Source organism: Bombyx mori, chromosome 11 (genome assembly GCF_030269925.1).
Source record: "Bombyx mori chromosome 11, ASM3026992v2".
Taxonomy (NCBI): domain Eukaryota; kingdom Metazoa; phylum Arthropoda; class Insecta; order Lepidoptera; family Bombycidae; genus Bombyx; species Bombyx mori.
In genome coordinates this window covers 20,715,211-20,730,633 of record NC_085117.1, presented here as the reverse complement: position 1 = coordinate 20,730,633, position 15,423 = coordinate 20,715,211, and the positions used below count along the sequence as shown (strand labels likewise).

At 39.8% G+C, this 15,423-nt stretch overlaps 1 long non-coding RNA gene across 1 annotated transcript; it reads right to left on the bottom strand.

Moving 5' to 3' along the window:
- Positions 1 to 880: 880 nt before the first annotated feature.
- Positions 881 to 2,809, bottom strand: LOC105841760 (uncharacterized). Its single transcript, XR_001139715.4, has 2 exons — positions 2,273 to 2,809; positions 881 to 1,987 (listed from the first exon to the last, which is right to left on the bottom strand). It is a non-coding gene; the product is annotated as an uncharacterized LOC105841760 (long non-coding RNA).
- Positions 2,810 to 15,423: the final 12,614 nt, after the last annotated feature.

Sequence of the window (15,423 nt, the reverse complement as noted above, 5' to 3'; positions counted from 1 at the left end):
AGTGCGCACGAAAACTTATAACGGAACATGCGCCTTCCTTGAGTGCACACACTACGCCATGACGCCACGACGCCACGCACGCGCCTGTACATACGTGCGACCGTCGCGATCCAAACGCGTCCGCGTCGCACGACCCAGCGATCTAGATACTATTATCTGTTTGTTTAATGATGTGCAATAAAATGAGCCCTATGTAAAGAACAAGAGTGCGCAATTGAAAATATTAAAAAACTATACTTAGCCTTGCTATAAATATTGTTACTAGGAAAACATTGTTTTGGTATCTCGTGCTTAAACATTTAATACTGCAATTTGCGTTCATAATAAAACACTTTATGAATATGGAGTTCATTCAAATTGACTTCCACTGTCCTTAGTAGAATCCTTGAGACGTTGTGGCCAGCTGTCGATTGAGACATCTACTTTCTTCAAGGGGAAAATTCGCCTCTGCTGAACGTATTCGGAACTCTAAAAGCTTTACGCTTTTAAGCACAGTATAACATTATATTTATTTAAAAACGTAACTATGTTAAATAAATAAATATTATTTAATATATATTTTATATTATTATATTATATTAAAAATATTAAATAAAAAATATTGTCTTTGCATTCGTTTACATTTTAATAGTATTATTAGTCTTATTGTCCATAATGGGTGATTATACAAAAGTTGGGTAACTATTGAGGATATTTTGTTTACTATAGTTATTAAATCAAATTATTACAAATTCGGGTGTATATGATGGCTAATCTAATGATTATCTTCTTCCAAATCGGGCCAGTCACTTTTTTAAATAGATTGTGAGATATTTAAAATTTTCTGAATTTGACTGCCAGGGGACTGACGAGGCTAACATAGTACTGATAAAATACACAATTTTGTAAGAATTATAATGAAATTTAATAAAAATTAGTACAAATCTCTTATTTTTAATAATAATGGCACATGTCTTTTAAGTATTATAATCACTTAGTAAGAATTTAAAATAATTATTAATATTATATGTAATACTGGGAGAAAATACTATTTCAATTTTCAATACAGCCTTTTGACATTTAACGTAACGTTATTCACTTAGCTTTTACTACTTTTACTTAAAATTTCAAGTAATCAACAAACAATGGAAACATGTATATTTTCGAAAACATCATTTTATTCCTTAAATTGGTAAAAAACCCTCATCCCTTTTGTAATGAGGTTTGGTACGGGTATTTTTTATTATTTTATTATTATTTGATCCACGGGAACATCTGATACATCTTTTTCATCCATTTTGAACAGAGTGCCATTGTGATTACAAATTTTGAGAAAAGTTACTCTTACTTCACCGTCTTCATCATCAACCGAAGAGCAGACCGCTGTATAATGATATTTTGTTTTATTTATGAAATATTTGTCTCTCATGTCTTCAATTCCGGTCTTTGGCGTTTTTTTAACAGATTTTATTACTTTTTTAGTAATAGTAATTTAGCTGTTTTTTGACTCGTACATTTTTGACGCTGAGTATTTAGTTTAGCTATAAGCTTTGAAACTATAGCCTCCATCTTTTTTATTTCCCTGTTTCAAGATTTTCTCTGTCTTTCACTTCTCCTTTTGGCTTCTTTTGCTCTTTGGTCTTCGTTAATAACAGGTCTGATTGCTTGATTAACTATGGGTCGTATTTCGTCGTCAGTTGGTGGAGGAGTATTCTGTCATATAAAATTATTAGTGGTTGGTTTCAATAGCTGTTTTCTTTGCCTGTAATTATATGAATATTTTTTCCAATATTTTTCTAGTTATTCGTTGCTCTCGTGGTTTCATGTCTTTAAAATTTTTTCTGTGTCCTTTCTCTTTTTTCCTTAAGTACTGAATTTTTTTTTGTTTTTGGATTCCGTTAATTTAATAGGATCACTTTTAATTCTGGCCAAGCGAGCCTTTCCGGCTTCTCTCTTTTTTTTAAATATTTCTTCCCTAGTCTTTTAGCGTGCCGCATGATGTTTTAAACTGAAATATAAAATAGAAATGCTTATACATGGTAGCAATTAAGATAAATGCGCTCTAAAACAACATAAAAAAATAGTACTATGGAGACACGTCAGTCCTCTAACGCGATACCTAACAAAGGACTGACGCCAACGGACTGACGAAAAAGGCATAATTGGAGGTTATAATCAGAACTAATGTTTTTTTTGGTAATTTCGAATATCAACAAACTACATTTTAATAAATCATAGTTAACTATGTATAAATGAAAATAAACCTCACATTAACAAGAAAATAACGACTCACCACAGGACTGAAGTTTTGACTGGCTTCGCACGTGTGTAGACGACAAACACAACCCAAGCACTGATACAGTTATGGCGACCGTCAAATTGTGCAGTCCGACACTAACTTCATTATCAACATTGAAGCTTAAACAGGGATTTGACCTTGACTCGGTGATATTTGGCGAGATTTTCAAATTTTAGAGAACACACAACGGACTGACGAATGAAACGAACACAAAGTTTCTTTTTTTTTTAAATAAAATGCAGAACATTGCATTATGAAAGTTGTAGTCTATAATACTATGTACATCACAGATTGTAGTAAATTAGTAAGTTTTCTTAAATCAATGATAATGTTTAATGGATAGTCACTTGATTGTTAGTTTTCGGGATTGTGACATGCCAAAGGACTGACGTTTTAAGTATTAATTTGGTTTTTTTACTAACTTGTATTTAAAATAAAGAAGTGAAATTGGGTGACCAAATAAAGGACGTTTCGTTGTTTTAAAATAAATTGGTATTTCAATAAAATATAATAAGACTTTGTATATATTGGCTGATGACATTGAGTTACCCAATTTTTGTATAATCACCCTAATATATAATCTTATTTGTTACATGTTGTTTGTGCAAGTCCAGACCACAAGTTACCTGCTGTTTGCACGCCACATATCGAGCGAGTATTATGTAAACTTGTACAAAATCTAAACAAACAGTAGCAAGGGCGCAGCCTCAAGGCTAGACGACGCGTCGTTAGCGCACGCCGCTGTCAACAGTCCCTGCTTTGATTGATTTGTTTATCCTTCTGTCACAGAAAATACGGCTCAGTTGTTCGCTCACAGCGAACACCCCACCAAACGACCCATTTGACTGATATTCAAATATAATACTGTTACGCCGGTAAGAGTAACGCCATCTATCGCCGAATAGCCGAACGAATATCGAAGGATCTAGTAACATCTAGAACGCCATCTATTGTCAGATAGCGGAAACACACATCGAAAGTACTCGACTTGTGAGGAATGTTCGCGATAATTCTAAGGATTTGGTATCGGCTATAAAAGCGTTGTAGATATGGCACGCACTCAGTTAGTAATCGGAACTACTCGAAGCGAAACAGCGAACGGATTACCTGAAACAAAGCAGAAGAAGTGGATTGAGAATTTTGAAGTGTTTTAAGCGTTAAATACAGTTTTAAGTTGTACTTTGGTGGAACTTTTATTTATCCCGAACCCCAGCGCGTAACAATACTTTATATTTTTAAATACTTTCGCTTGATCAGATAATTTATTAAGTACGCAATAAGGTTCTCGATGTTATAATCATTTCCCAGCTAAACCATTTCCATTTTGTAAAGAATTCCTTCAGGTTTTTTCATACGCAGCATTGATCGTCCTTATGTACCAATACACGTGTATCCCAATATTTTATTTTGGATCAGAATCAAGACGTTCCTTTAGACCTCCTTATTAAGTGGATGGAAAAAAATGTATTTGACTCCATACGTACTTTGTATATTGCTATCACAGTGTTTCCGTTCTCTTTATTACAACAGTTCCTTTTCATTATGACAAGATTATATCTTACAAACTGATGCAAAAATGAGCAAAGAGCGAATTAACATATATGAAATGAACAGGTTCCATTATTTTAAAAATAAGTTTTTTAGGTTAGTTTGACCTGTATCTCATACAATTAAACTTTTGAATATAATTTCTACCAAATTCTATGACACTCGATTAACTTAGAAATTTTGATACATCATAAAGAGCGTCCAGACTTTTGTCATATTCGATTCATTTATATTTTAGTTCGGTTTGTTTTATATTTCTTTATACATAGTAAAGTTTCTTGAAAATCACCGTTTCAGTTACCGATAGTACTGTTTCAGTCATGATGCTTGCGCATGCGCACGAGCTTCTTCTGTACCGACGCACACCTCGACGGACTGGGGTGTGGGCCTTGGAAAAACCTTGGTAAAGTCTGACACAGGTCACTTCCACAGTTTTCACCATACGGAGTTGCTGAGAGACTTTATCGACGAATCGATAGACGAATCATCAAAATCGTCGTTATTAGGTGCTCCTCCAAGCCACCAAGTACCACCAATACGGGTATTTCAAAAGGTTCGATGTTGTCCTTACGACTATCACATGGCACACTAGCGATATGCTTTCTATTGATGGTATGAGCTACTTGCGGACACGGTGCCGGACTGTGTCATATGAACAAAATCTCTCACGCAGTTTGCGAGAGCTGAATCAAACTTTTGTCTGAAGCGGTGAACTTAGTGGAGGCTTAAGTATCGTGTAATATGTAGTTCAATTCTACTTATTTAAGACACATTTTTACATCATGTCATTAATATCAAACCGGCGAAAAGTTTAATTTGCATAATTATTCGAGCACCTTGTGAACGCACGCGGGTAGGTAGCACCACCTTGCCTATTTCTGCCGTGAAGCAGTAATGCGTTTCGATTTGAAGGGTGTGGCAGCCGTTGTACTGTAACAACTGAGACTTAGAAGTCATGTCTCAAGATGGCGGCATTAACATACTTGATGTACACCTATGGGCTCCGCTGACCTCTTAAGACCAGGGCCAAGGCCAGGGCTGTGAGCTTGTCCACCCGTTTCAGCAATAAAAAACAAATAGTTACTACGGCTCGGGCTCGTCTCATGTAGTTCCAGTGTATAGACCACACGGCTCCCACGACATCTGCGCTCCGAAATCCGAAACTCGTCACATTATCCCTGACCCGCCTTGGATGAGACAGACCTCCGGTTCACACCACAGCCGGAGCCACAGACGGAGCTTTACTCTTCTGTCCTCGTTCTCAGCCCAAGTGAGAGTCAGCTATACAAGTAGGTCATTAACATTTTCATCCCAAGAGTCAAAACGATTCTGACAACGTACTTAGACGTTCACATTCACGTCCACGAGTAAGATTGTTCACGTTCAGTGTGTCGTTGTTGAGCGATTGCGGTCAAGTGGGTTTTATTACGGGTTCAATAGTAGCTCTTGAATTCTAGTAATTACACGCACATACATTCGTAGCGGTGATGTATAATGTCTGTTTACGCGCTTAACATATTTGCAATTAACATGAGCGTCGTAAACAAGTGCGCGGATGAGTGGTGCGACGCGACGCGACGCGGCGACGAGTGCATCGTACAAACACGACATCGCATGTCGTCACGTATGAATCCCGCCTTATTTATGTCAATATCGGATTTCAATTTACGAGTAATGCGCTCGGTATCTCTAGGGCTGCCACCCTGCCTCCCTGCACACCGACCCGCAACCCTATGCACGAGGGAATAGTAACATCTAGATTAAATCTATTTAACGTACATGAAAGGCGCCTTATATTATTCATTGAGCTTTCACCATGATCCCAGGTTCGGCTTGTTATATACATATGTATGTACGTATATGTATCATAACTAATATTATAAATTTAAATGGCTGCCTACGATTTACGATCTGAAGTCGTCGTGGCCTAACGGATAGGACGTCCGGTGCATTCGTGTTGAAGCGATGCACCGGTGTTCGAATCCCGCAGGCGGGTACCAATTTTTCTAATGAAATACATACTCAACAAATGTTCACGATTGACTTCCACGGTGAAGGAATAACATCGTGTAATAAAAATGAAACCCGCAAAATTATAATTTGCGTAATTACTGGTGGTAGGACCTCTTGTGAGTCCGCGCGGGTGGGTACCACCACCCTGCCTATTTCTGCCGTGAAGCAGTAATGCGTTTCGGTTTGAAGGGTGGGGCAGCCGTTGTAACTATACATGAGACCTTAGAACTTGTATCTCAAGGTGGGTGGCGCATTTACGTTGTGGATGTCTATGGGCTCCAGTAACCACTTAACACCAGGTGGGCTGTGAGCTCGTCCACCCATCTAAGCAATAAAAAAAAAAAAAAAAAAAATAGTATTAAGGTTTTTTGAAAGCTCTTATAGTTATTTGCAGTTAAATAGTTAACTATTGAATTTTATTCTTCAGGAATATGTAGAGTAGGTATACATTTTACAAATCGACGCTTGAAAGGCAAACATGACTAAGCGACAATAACTGCTTTGTACATAAATGATAGGCAATAACCATATTCGATGCGCAAAAAAAATATATTTCTAGGTCTATTAAAATCATTTCAATCCTACAGCTACTAGCTAGATTCTACTACAGCTAGATTCGTTAAAATAAATTTTGTTTTCAGTTATTTCAACTTTAAATTAGTCTACTGTAAAGTTCACGCATTGTCGCTTAGTCACGTTTGCCTTTCAAGCGTCGAAATGCAATGAGATTTCCTTTGGTAGTTACGGGCTCTTATGAAATTCTGATAATTATTACAATACATTTAGTCTTTAGCCCACTGACGTTGTTCATATTTTGATGACTTGTGATAAAATCGATATAATCGACAGAATTTCCATGTGTCCAACCGTGAGTCGATCGCTCGTATGAGCTACTATTGTGAAATGATGAAGAATCTCCCGAGACACCAGAGACGGGCTCCCGAGAGACGAGCTCGCAGCCACAGCTATTCTCGGGAGTTACGGAAATGAGCTGAGCGCGCAGATCTTCATTAGTCGAATGTTGCTACGTACAAATGTAACGGGCGCAGGCGCCGCGCCGCGCCGCGTGGTGCGTGAGGGTGCTCCACGTCGACTCGTCTTAGAAGTCGTCGCTTAAAGAGTTTCAGACCTGAACAGCAACGCGTATAGATCTCTACAAATATGTCTCTTTATGTGTCGATTGGTCCAACACTTGAGAGCGGTTAGTGAAAATAGAAAACTGGAACAACTTCCAAATGCTAAAGTCCGCGGCAAAAAGAAGTCGAATAAATTAAAATTCGCTCAGTCAATTCAATCATATACCTAATCAGTACTGCCACATTTTATCCCAAATAACACTAATAACCTACAGGGCGCTTCCCATTGATCTAGAATCATGAGGCTTGGCAAAAGTCCAGACCTCAAAACGCAAGAAAAGGAAAAGTTTTAAAATAATACAACAGCACATAAGTAAAGACGTTTTCGTAATTTACAAACTTGTGTTTGCAAATAAAGTTTCGATCGTTACGTACACGACAGACGTGAAGAAATAAAAAAATCGGATGCAAACCTCAGTTGTCGTGTTCGAAGTGGTCGTGAATACGATGTGGCCCAAAGTACAAGCCAGCTGGTGTACTCTGGTGGGGGCGCGTGGTCCAGTGCCGCATACATCCATTGCTAATCTAATATGTACCTAGCTCGAGTTCACGGATTACTTCTCAGCTGTAGTCTGTAGCTACTTGGCTGTGGTCTTGGTTTTGAAGACGTCCCTCACCTATCACCGTTTGGATCATAGCGTATGTCTGTAACAAACACAAATCATTTTTACACAAACAAACAAAACCTAATATAGTCTGTTCTGTAAGATGAAGCAGATGTCTTAGATTATTGTGATAAGTTAGGTACTAAAATGTATTCTACTGATAGTCACATACAATTGTTTGTAAAAAAATACACCTGAATGCACCCAAAATGAAGTTTAATTTATTTTAGCACTGCATTCTTATTGAAACAGAAATCGACGTATTTGGTCCAGCCGAGATCGACTATGTCCAGCAGTGGGCAGATAAAGGCTAATGATGATGATGATGATGATGAGATCGACTGAGAGCCCTGATTGGTTAAGACCGATTTTTTTTTATTTAAACAATTGACTCAAAAGTGATGATAGCTTATACCCGGACGAGGGTTCCGGGTATAAGGTGTGACTTTAATTCGCATGTCTGCGCATCTACGCAGTATGTTCACTCTTATAAGAAATAGGAAAAAAATATATTCGTGCGCTGTGTTGTTTTATCCATGCCGAAGCCATTAGCACCTCATTGATGAGACCCGGAGAGTTCCTCCACACCCCGACCGGCGACCATAAAAATATTTCCAGTGATACGAGTACTAATATCGATTAATTTAATGGTTAATATGTTTTTAAGTTCGCGACAAGTGAAGTTGAAATGTTGCGTTCTGTAACTATTGATATCTTCATACGACCCACAAAAACACCGTTGTTCAGAGCTGGTCGCCGGTTCTGAATCGTGTTTGTAATTGCGATCGCTTTCCTATTCAATCACTTTACGAGTTTTAGGATTACAATTAGAATACACACATCTAAAGCCTGAAATTTACTCATTTTTTATTTATTTATTGCTTAGATGGGTGGACGAGCTCACAGCCCACCTGGTGTTAAGTGGTTACTGAAGCCCATAGACATCCACAACATAAATGCGCCACCCACCTTGAGATATAAGTTCTATGGTCTTAGTATAGTTACAACGGCTGCTTCACCCTTCAAACAGAAACGCATTACTGCTTCACGGTAGAAATAGGCAGGGTGGTGATACCTACCCGCGCGGACTCACAAGTGGTCCTACCACCAGTAAATTTCTGATGTTTTCTGCGCCATCCCCTCATGTCGGTGGGGTAGCTGCTCTGCGCTATGGTTGCGCTATTAGCTTTGTGTGACTATATTTATGGAGCTCAATGACAACTTGACACCAGCTGGACCCGTTGTACAAAGACAGATTCCGTAGTGATTAGTGAGTAGCTTTAGTTGCACAATAAACACACTGTTCATGTTTGATAATTAGTCCTTTTAGAGACGTCAATAATTTTTAATGATAGCAAATTGTATAGAAGCGACAGGCGTGGCCTATGAGACTCGTCAGTACGCGATAAGCTCGCGCGCAGCCGCGTGTAGCCGCGTGTACCCGCGTCCACTCTTTACTTACTACACTTACTAATTTCCTGCATTACTTTTGTTGCGTTTACTGCAAGTCATATTCGAGCGCAATTTACGAGAAAACCTGGACGCTGTGTACCTTCTAGAGTATAGATAAACAGGTGCATTATCTACCGATGACGCGAAAAGTTGAAATTGTAATTGATGACAAATATTTTTCTCATATGATTTTGTAAGAAATCCATAGTGATGATATTGCTCGTAGCTTGCACCAGCCTCACGGCTGCGAAGATGAATGGCACACATGAAGGAATTCGTTTTTCTCTCACGAGGCGTCCAGAGGCGGCAGGCAGTATGTGGCCGTGCAAAAACACATCCAATTAAAAAGATATACAGCGCCATTACACGACGCACTCCATCTCCGATCGTTTAATTCATATCTCACGTAGATATGTGACGCTAAATTCAATCAACGTTTTTACATTAATCTATCTCTTGCTGTTTTTATTCATAAGAAGGGCACGGTAGATATACAAATCTGGTTTGAGTGCGGCGGGTCCATGCGAGTGTACTTAGCGCAAACGATATTGTCAGTTTCCCTCGGCCATATACGAGTATATGTACATATTCATACCCTTTTGTACTCGTACATATTCACTTTATCTTGTGTATTAATAAACAACATCATTCGCAGGGTTATTGTTGTTAATTACAACGGAATATTAGGTCCTTACATAATAATATTAAAATAGCGTTTGTCGTACTGACCACTTTGATCTGAATTATCTCCTCTTTGGTTAAAAATTCCAAATCAAATTTTATAAAGTCATTTAGCTGGTCCTTTTGAGTTTTGAAAACAGTAATTCATTTCGTTTTTTGCTCATTTTTTTTTTTCGTCTGGAATTTTCGAAATTCAGAACCCCGTTTCTGAGTTCTAGTTCAGAAACCCCGAAGCCGGAGACCTAATTGGAAAACGAAGAATTAAAGGCTATTGTGGAAGCGGATCCATTACAAATCTTTCAGAGATAGCTGCAGGTTTCGGAGTAAGTGATAAAACTGTATTAATCCTGTAAATTAAACTGCTCTGAGGAATTGTTCGAGATGATACCGGCATCTCGTTTTTACCATCGCACCGCCCGCCACCGGAGTAGAGTTCATCCATACTACCTGGAGCCACTGCGGTCATCCACAGTGCGTTTCCAGAGATCTTTTTTGCCACGTACTATCCGGCTATGGAATGAGCTCCCCTCCACGGTGTTTCCCGAGCGCTATGACATGTCCTTCTTCAAACGAGGCTTGTGGAGAGTATTAAGCGGTAGGCAACGGCTTGACTCTGCCCCTGGCATTGCTGAAGTCTATGGGCGACGGTAACCACTCACCACCAGGTGGGCCGTATGCCGGTCTGCCTACAAAGGCAATAAAAAAAAATATATAAAAAAAAATTAATTCACTTGAAGCAAATCGGGAAAGTAAAAAAACTTGAACGATAGGTACTTACCTCATGAATTGAGTGGATCGAATAATTACTTGTGATGAAAAGTAGATACTGTAACTCAGGGTTCCATTTTGGGTCCTCTTTTATTTCTAATATATAAACGATTTACCTAGTTTTATTGAGTCCCGACACGAGGTCGTGTTATTCGCAGATGATACATCTTTATTATTTAAAATTAAACGACAATCACAAGTCTATGACGAAGTGAATGATGCGATTTCGTGTGTGGTTCATTGGTTCCGTATCAATAACCTATTATTGAATAGTAAGAAAACTAAATGTATTAAATTTACTTTAAAATGTATTAAATCATCTTTAAATGTGAGACAAGTAGATAGTAATGTAATTGTTTCTGAGGAATCATTGGAGCTTCTTGAGTCAACCGTATTTCTTGGTATAATAGTGGACTCCAAACTGCAGTGGGGACCTCATATTCATAAATTGGCGAGTAAGCTCAGCTCTGCAGCATACGCAGACTTTCACTGATAGGGAATCCCGCCTGAGCTCCTTAGAGGGTTTGGACAGCAAATACCTGGTTTTAGGAGACACTTGAACAACGAGAAACACGTCTTACTGCCGATCGCGAGGCACATGCACTATCGCTTAAGTCTGAGACCTTTACTAATAGAGAAATCCGTCTCAGCTTTCAGAGGGCTCGGACAGCAATTACCTGGTCTCAGGGGACACTTGAAGAACGAGAAGCACGTCTCTCTGCCGATCGCGTTTCCATTGACCCTATGCTTCGTGATGATAATAAATAAAGCCCAAGGTCAAACGCTAAAAGTTGTGAGTGTAGATATAAGTGTTAACTGCTTTTCACACAGTCAAGTCGGTCACACGATTATGTAGCTCTGTCACATGTTAGCAATCCTAGCAACCGATGGCTATACATCTATGTCGTGTATAGAGAAGCATTACTTTAAATTAGATTTTTCTAAATACCTAAATTACGGTGCTTATAAACCAAAAGAGATGTCCTAAAACTGCTGCCTAAAGTCGCTATTCCACGCGGACGGAGTCGCGGGCACAGCTAGTCTAATAATAAGAAAGTTGAGTGTCGAGTGTCGAGGGTCTAGCGCCGCCGTGTTCCTCGCAACATCTTCACAGTGGGTTACGATTCCGACCCGGTGGTAGATTCAGGGAAGCAATACCCTTGCTAAGACTAGTGTTAGCAAATTCGCCATTCGCCTACATGTTCGATGAATCTAGAATAATCCTTTGAGGCTACTAGCACAGGTAGGGAAAAAACTCAGCGCTCGACGCTCGGCGCTCTGTCGAACCACTACACTATCATCACATTAGGATGTACATATATCTCTCGAATCTTGTAAATAAAGTATCGGACAGTTAAATTGCTCTTCGCTTCCGTAATGTGCTGAGTCTCCTCACTTCTCGACGTTTTCAATAAATCTAACCTGAATAATTTCAGCCTTATCAACATCGACATAGAACGTGAAGTCGGTTGCATAAAATGTTTCATTAAAAAATGAATCAATCGTTACATGTTCAGTTCTATTTCCAACAGCTAAGTTGGAAATCTTATAATCTTTTCATTTTCCGTTTCGTCGCATCGATGCACCATAGTGAACTTTGTTGACTACTAAATTAGGTTGAGTCTAGTTGACTTCGGTCATTAGCTGATAATATTGCGATACAATTATTGAATGGCTCGGCAGGCCTCCTCTGACCGGACTGCAGACTGGTACAGACTCGCAAAGGGTGCACCGACAAATTGTTCTCATTCAATGGGTGTGTGCGAGGTCTAAATGTAGCTAGCAATTATTGGAGCTGCTCGCTTTGGTCGCTTTGGTATTCCTTTAATGAACATTGTTTCCTTGGTTCCGTTCGCCATTGAACGGTCTCGAGTCGGATAGTCGCGGTCGCACAATTATTTGTCTCTCGTTTCTCTGAGATTTATTTTATGTTTAGCGAGCGGACGCTTTGTCGGCGCGCGACTCATGTACAATTACCGCAATTAAAATGTACTTATGTTCTCAAACTCATCCATGACGATTTTAAATGCGTTAACTCTGTTTCAATGAGATGTTGAGAAGTGGCACGTCTCCGACGCTGTTCGAGCTCCCTGCTTCGAGACGACATTTCATTAAATTATCATTGAAGGGACAAGGATTACAATGCAAGGATATAGTCGCAGTTAATGCTTTATAAACAGTTGGTGAGCGGTCCGCGGTCGCCTGTCGCCCTGCGTCCGATTCTCCTCGTTGCGCCTACACAATTAAACTCGTGAGATAATGTAAATTGGAACCGTTTAAAATAAATTTTATAAGCAGTAAAAGTGACACCAACGAAATTGAGTTTCACACCGCGAGGGCCGCGCTTACCTTAACGGTCACTCTGTGCTTCCGAGAACAATGAAACATTCGATATTACTAACTTTATGGATCCCTATCATCTGTTAGCCTATATTCAAAACACGACAGATGTTTTAATTTTATACAGTTTTCAAAATATCTTAGAATCAAAAAACGAAGGCCTAATGGATGGGTCATCGCATTTGGTTCTCTTACGAGGTCAAAAACTGAAGATGGGTACAATTTGAATCTATAATAAATATCTATCACCTATGTACCATCACGTAAACTATCTGAAAACGACTTCTAGACTGAAGGAGAGTCCAGTGTAATAAAGTATAATTATTATTTTTTTTGCTTAGATGGGTGGACGTGCTCCCAGCCCACCTGGTGTTAAGTGGTTACTGGAGCCCATAGACATCTACAACGTAAATGCGTCACCAACCTTGAGATATAAGTTCTAAGGTATCAGTATAATTACAACGGCTGTCCCACTCTTCAAACCGAAACACATTACTGCTTCACGGCAGAAATAGCCAGGGTGGTGGTACCTACCCGTACGGACTCACAAGAAGTCCTACCACCAGTAATTACGCAAATTATAATTTTGCGGGTTTGATTTTTATTACACGATGTTATTCCTTCACCGTGGAAATCAATCGTGAACAATTGTTAAGTACGTATTTCATTAGAAAAATTGGTACCCGCCTGCGGGATTAAAACACCGGTGCATCGCTACACACGAATGCACCGGACGTCTTATCCTTTGGGCCACGATGACTTCTAGTTTTTATCGTAATGTCAACTTAGCAATTTCTTAAATTTAAATTAGTGAACTTCCAAATGAAATAAATACTGTAATTTGAGAGGGATTTTCGAATATGTAAGGAATCGAATCGGTAAGGGCCAGTTCTGAAGACTTATTGAAGTCGGTTGGATCTGCGATAATATCGGAACAAGTCCGTTAAATAGTATTGCGTCCGCTAAACATAAACATATCAGTCGGTCGCGGCGCAGCGCACGGACCGCCCTGACACAGTGCACTCGCCTTTAGTAACTACAACTTACACGTGCGACAAACATACTCAATCTTGTGATTATGGTTTTCTTTTCCTAATATTAGGTCAATATATAGAAATATCAAGTGATTTTTTCATTCAATAAAAAAATGCAGCCATGGTATCGGTGCTGTGGTAATTTTTCAATGCCTTAAAGAATTCCAGTGTACAGGAGCCAAGAACTCTTCAAAGGTATTTTGTACTGCTTTTCTGGTATTTCATTCTTTCCCTGCCAGCCAGCAGTCCAATCTTTGTAAAAAGTCGGCTTGTCGGCGCAAGGTCTAGTGAGTACGGTGGATCACGCAAAACTTCGTAGCTCTTGTAGATTAGAGGCGGTCTATTGTGCCCGATGAAGTCGAGCGTTGTCGTCTAGCAGCAGCGGGGACGAGCGAATATACAAGCCTGGCCGAAGATTTGCGAGCTTCTTAGTGTCGTGTCGTGTTCGTAGTGAAAACAAAGCAATAATCAATAAAGAAATCACTAAATTTGAAAATAGAATTCCATATTTTTAAATCGAATTTAGAATTGATTGCCAGTCATAGCATTTTTGAAGCGCATAAGATTGAAACTGGCACTGCTGGCACTCAGTAATTTCTAACATGTATTATGTTTAAATGTACACAGATTAAAAGTTTAATCTTTTGGCATAAAAGTAACTTTAACTTTCACGCAGGTGAGTATTAAATAAAATGCGTAGGGTGCTGATGTCAATTAGTGTAAATGTTTATAGACAGATATTGGTAAAAGGAACGTCACTATACAATATCTTAAAAAACACCCTGTACTTTTTACGATAAAACATCTTTTAATCACTCCACTATTATTTTTTTGTAATGTTAATTTCATATTAAGGAAGAATCAGTTTTTTAGTGCATCATATCGGAGGCGGACTCCTCCCGACGCGAGGATCATCGTTGGAGCGGTCACAATTGCTGTCAAGCATTTCGGACTCAAGTTGGACAACAAGTGGCCTGCCATTTCGATCTATTGGTTCCCATGCTGCTCGGGACGGTGGTCGCGTTGGCTCGCTTGCTCCCTAACATTGAGGGGTGGAGGAAGTTTACGTAGTGGTGGTGCGGAGCATGGCCCTGTACGACGCTCCCTTCTGGTCGCCGATGAACTCCGCGCGCAACGCTGCCGTGCTGTGCAGACTGCAGGGTTCAGAGGATGCTGACACTGAGAGTCGTGCGGGGTCACCGCACCATCTCGACAGAGGTTACTAGCGCCCTCGACGGTCCCTTCCGTGGTAATACGAGGCCAGCATTTTGGCAGCGATGTACCGACGCAGTTGAGCAATCTTTGACTCGGGGGAATGTGCCCAGTTTCTCTAATGTCGGTCATTGGAGGCGTGCTGCGCGTCGTGTGATAGCAAGAAACGGAGGGAGAGGTTCACTAATTCTTTCGGGGCACGGTTGCTTGGTAGGTACTTGTGGCGAGACCGGATATATACTTTTCCGCCCTTTCTTTTTCGGGTCGTGGGCCGAACCTCCTACGAGTATGTGGGACTGGTCCGCGACTGCGAGACCACGTGCCCAAAGATGTTTTCAGGAGCTTACCCACTAAAC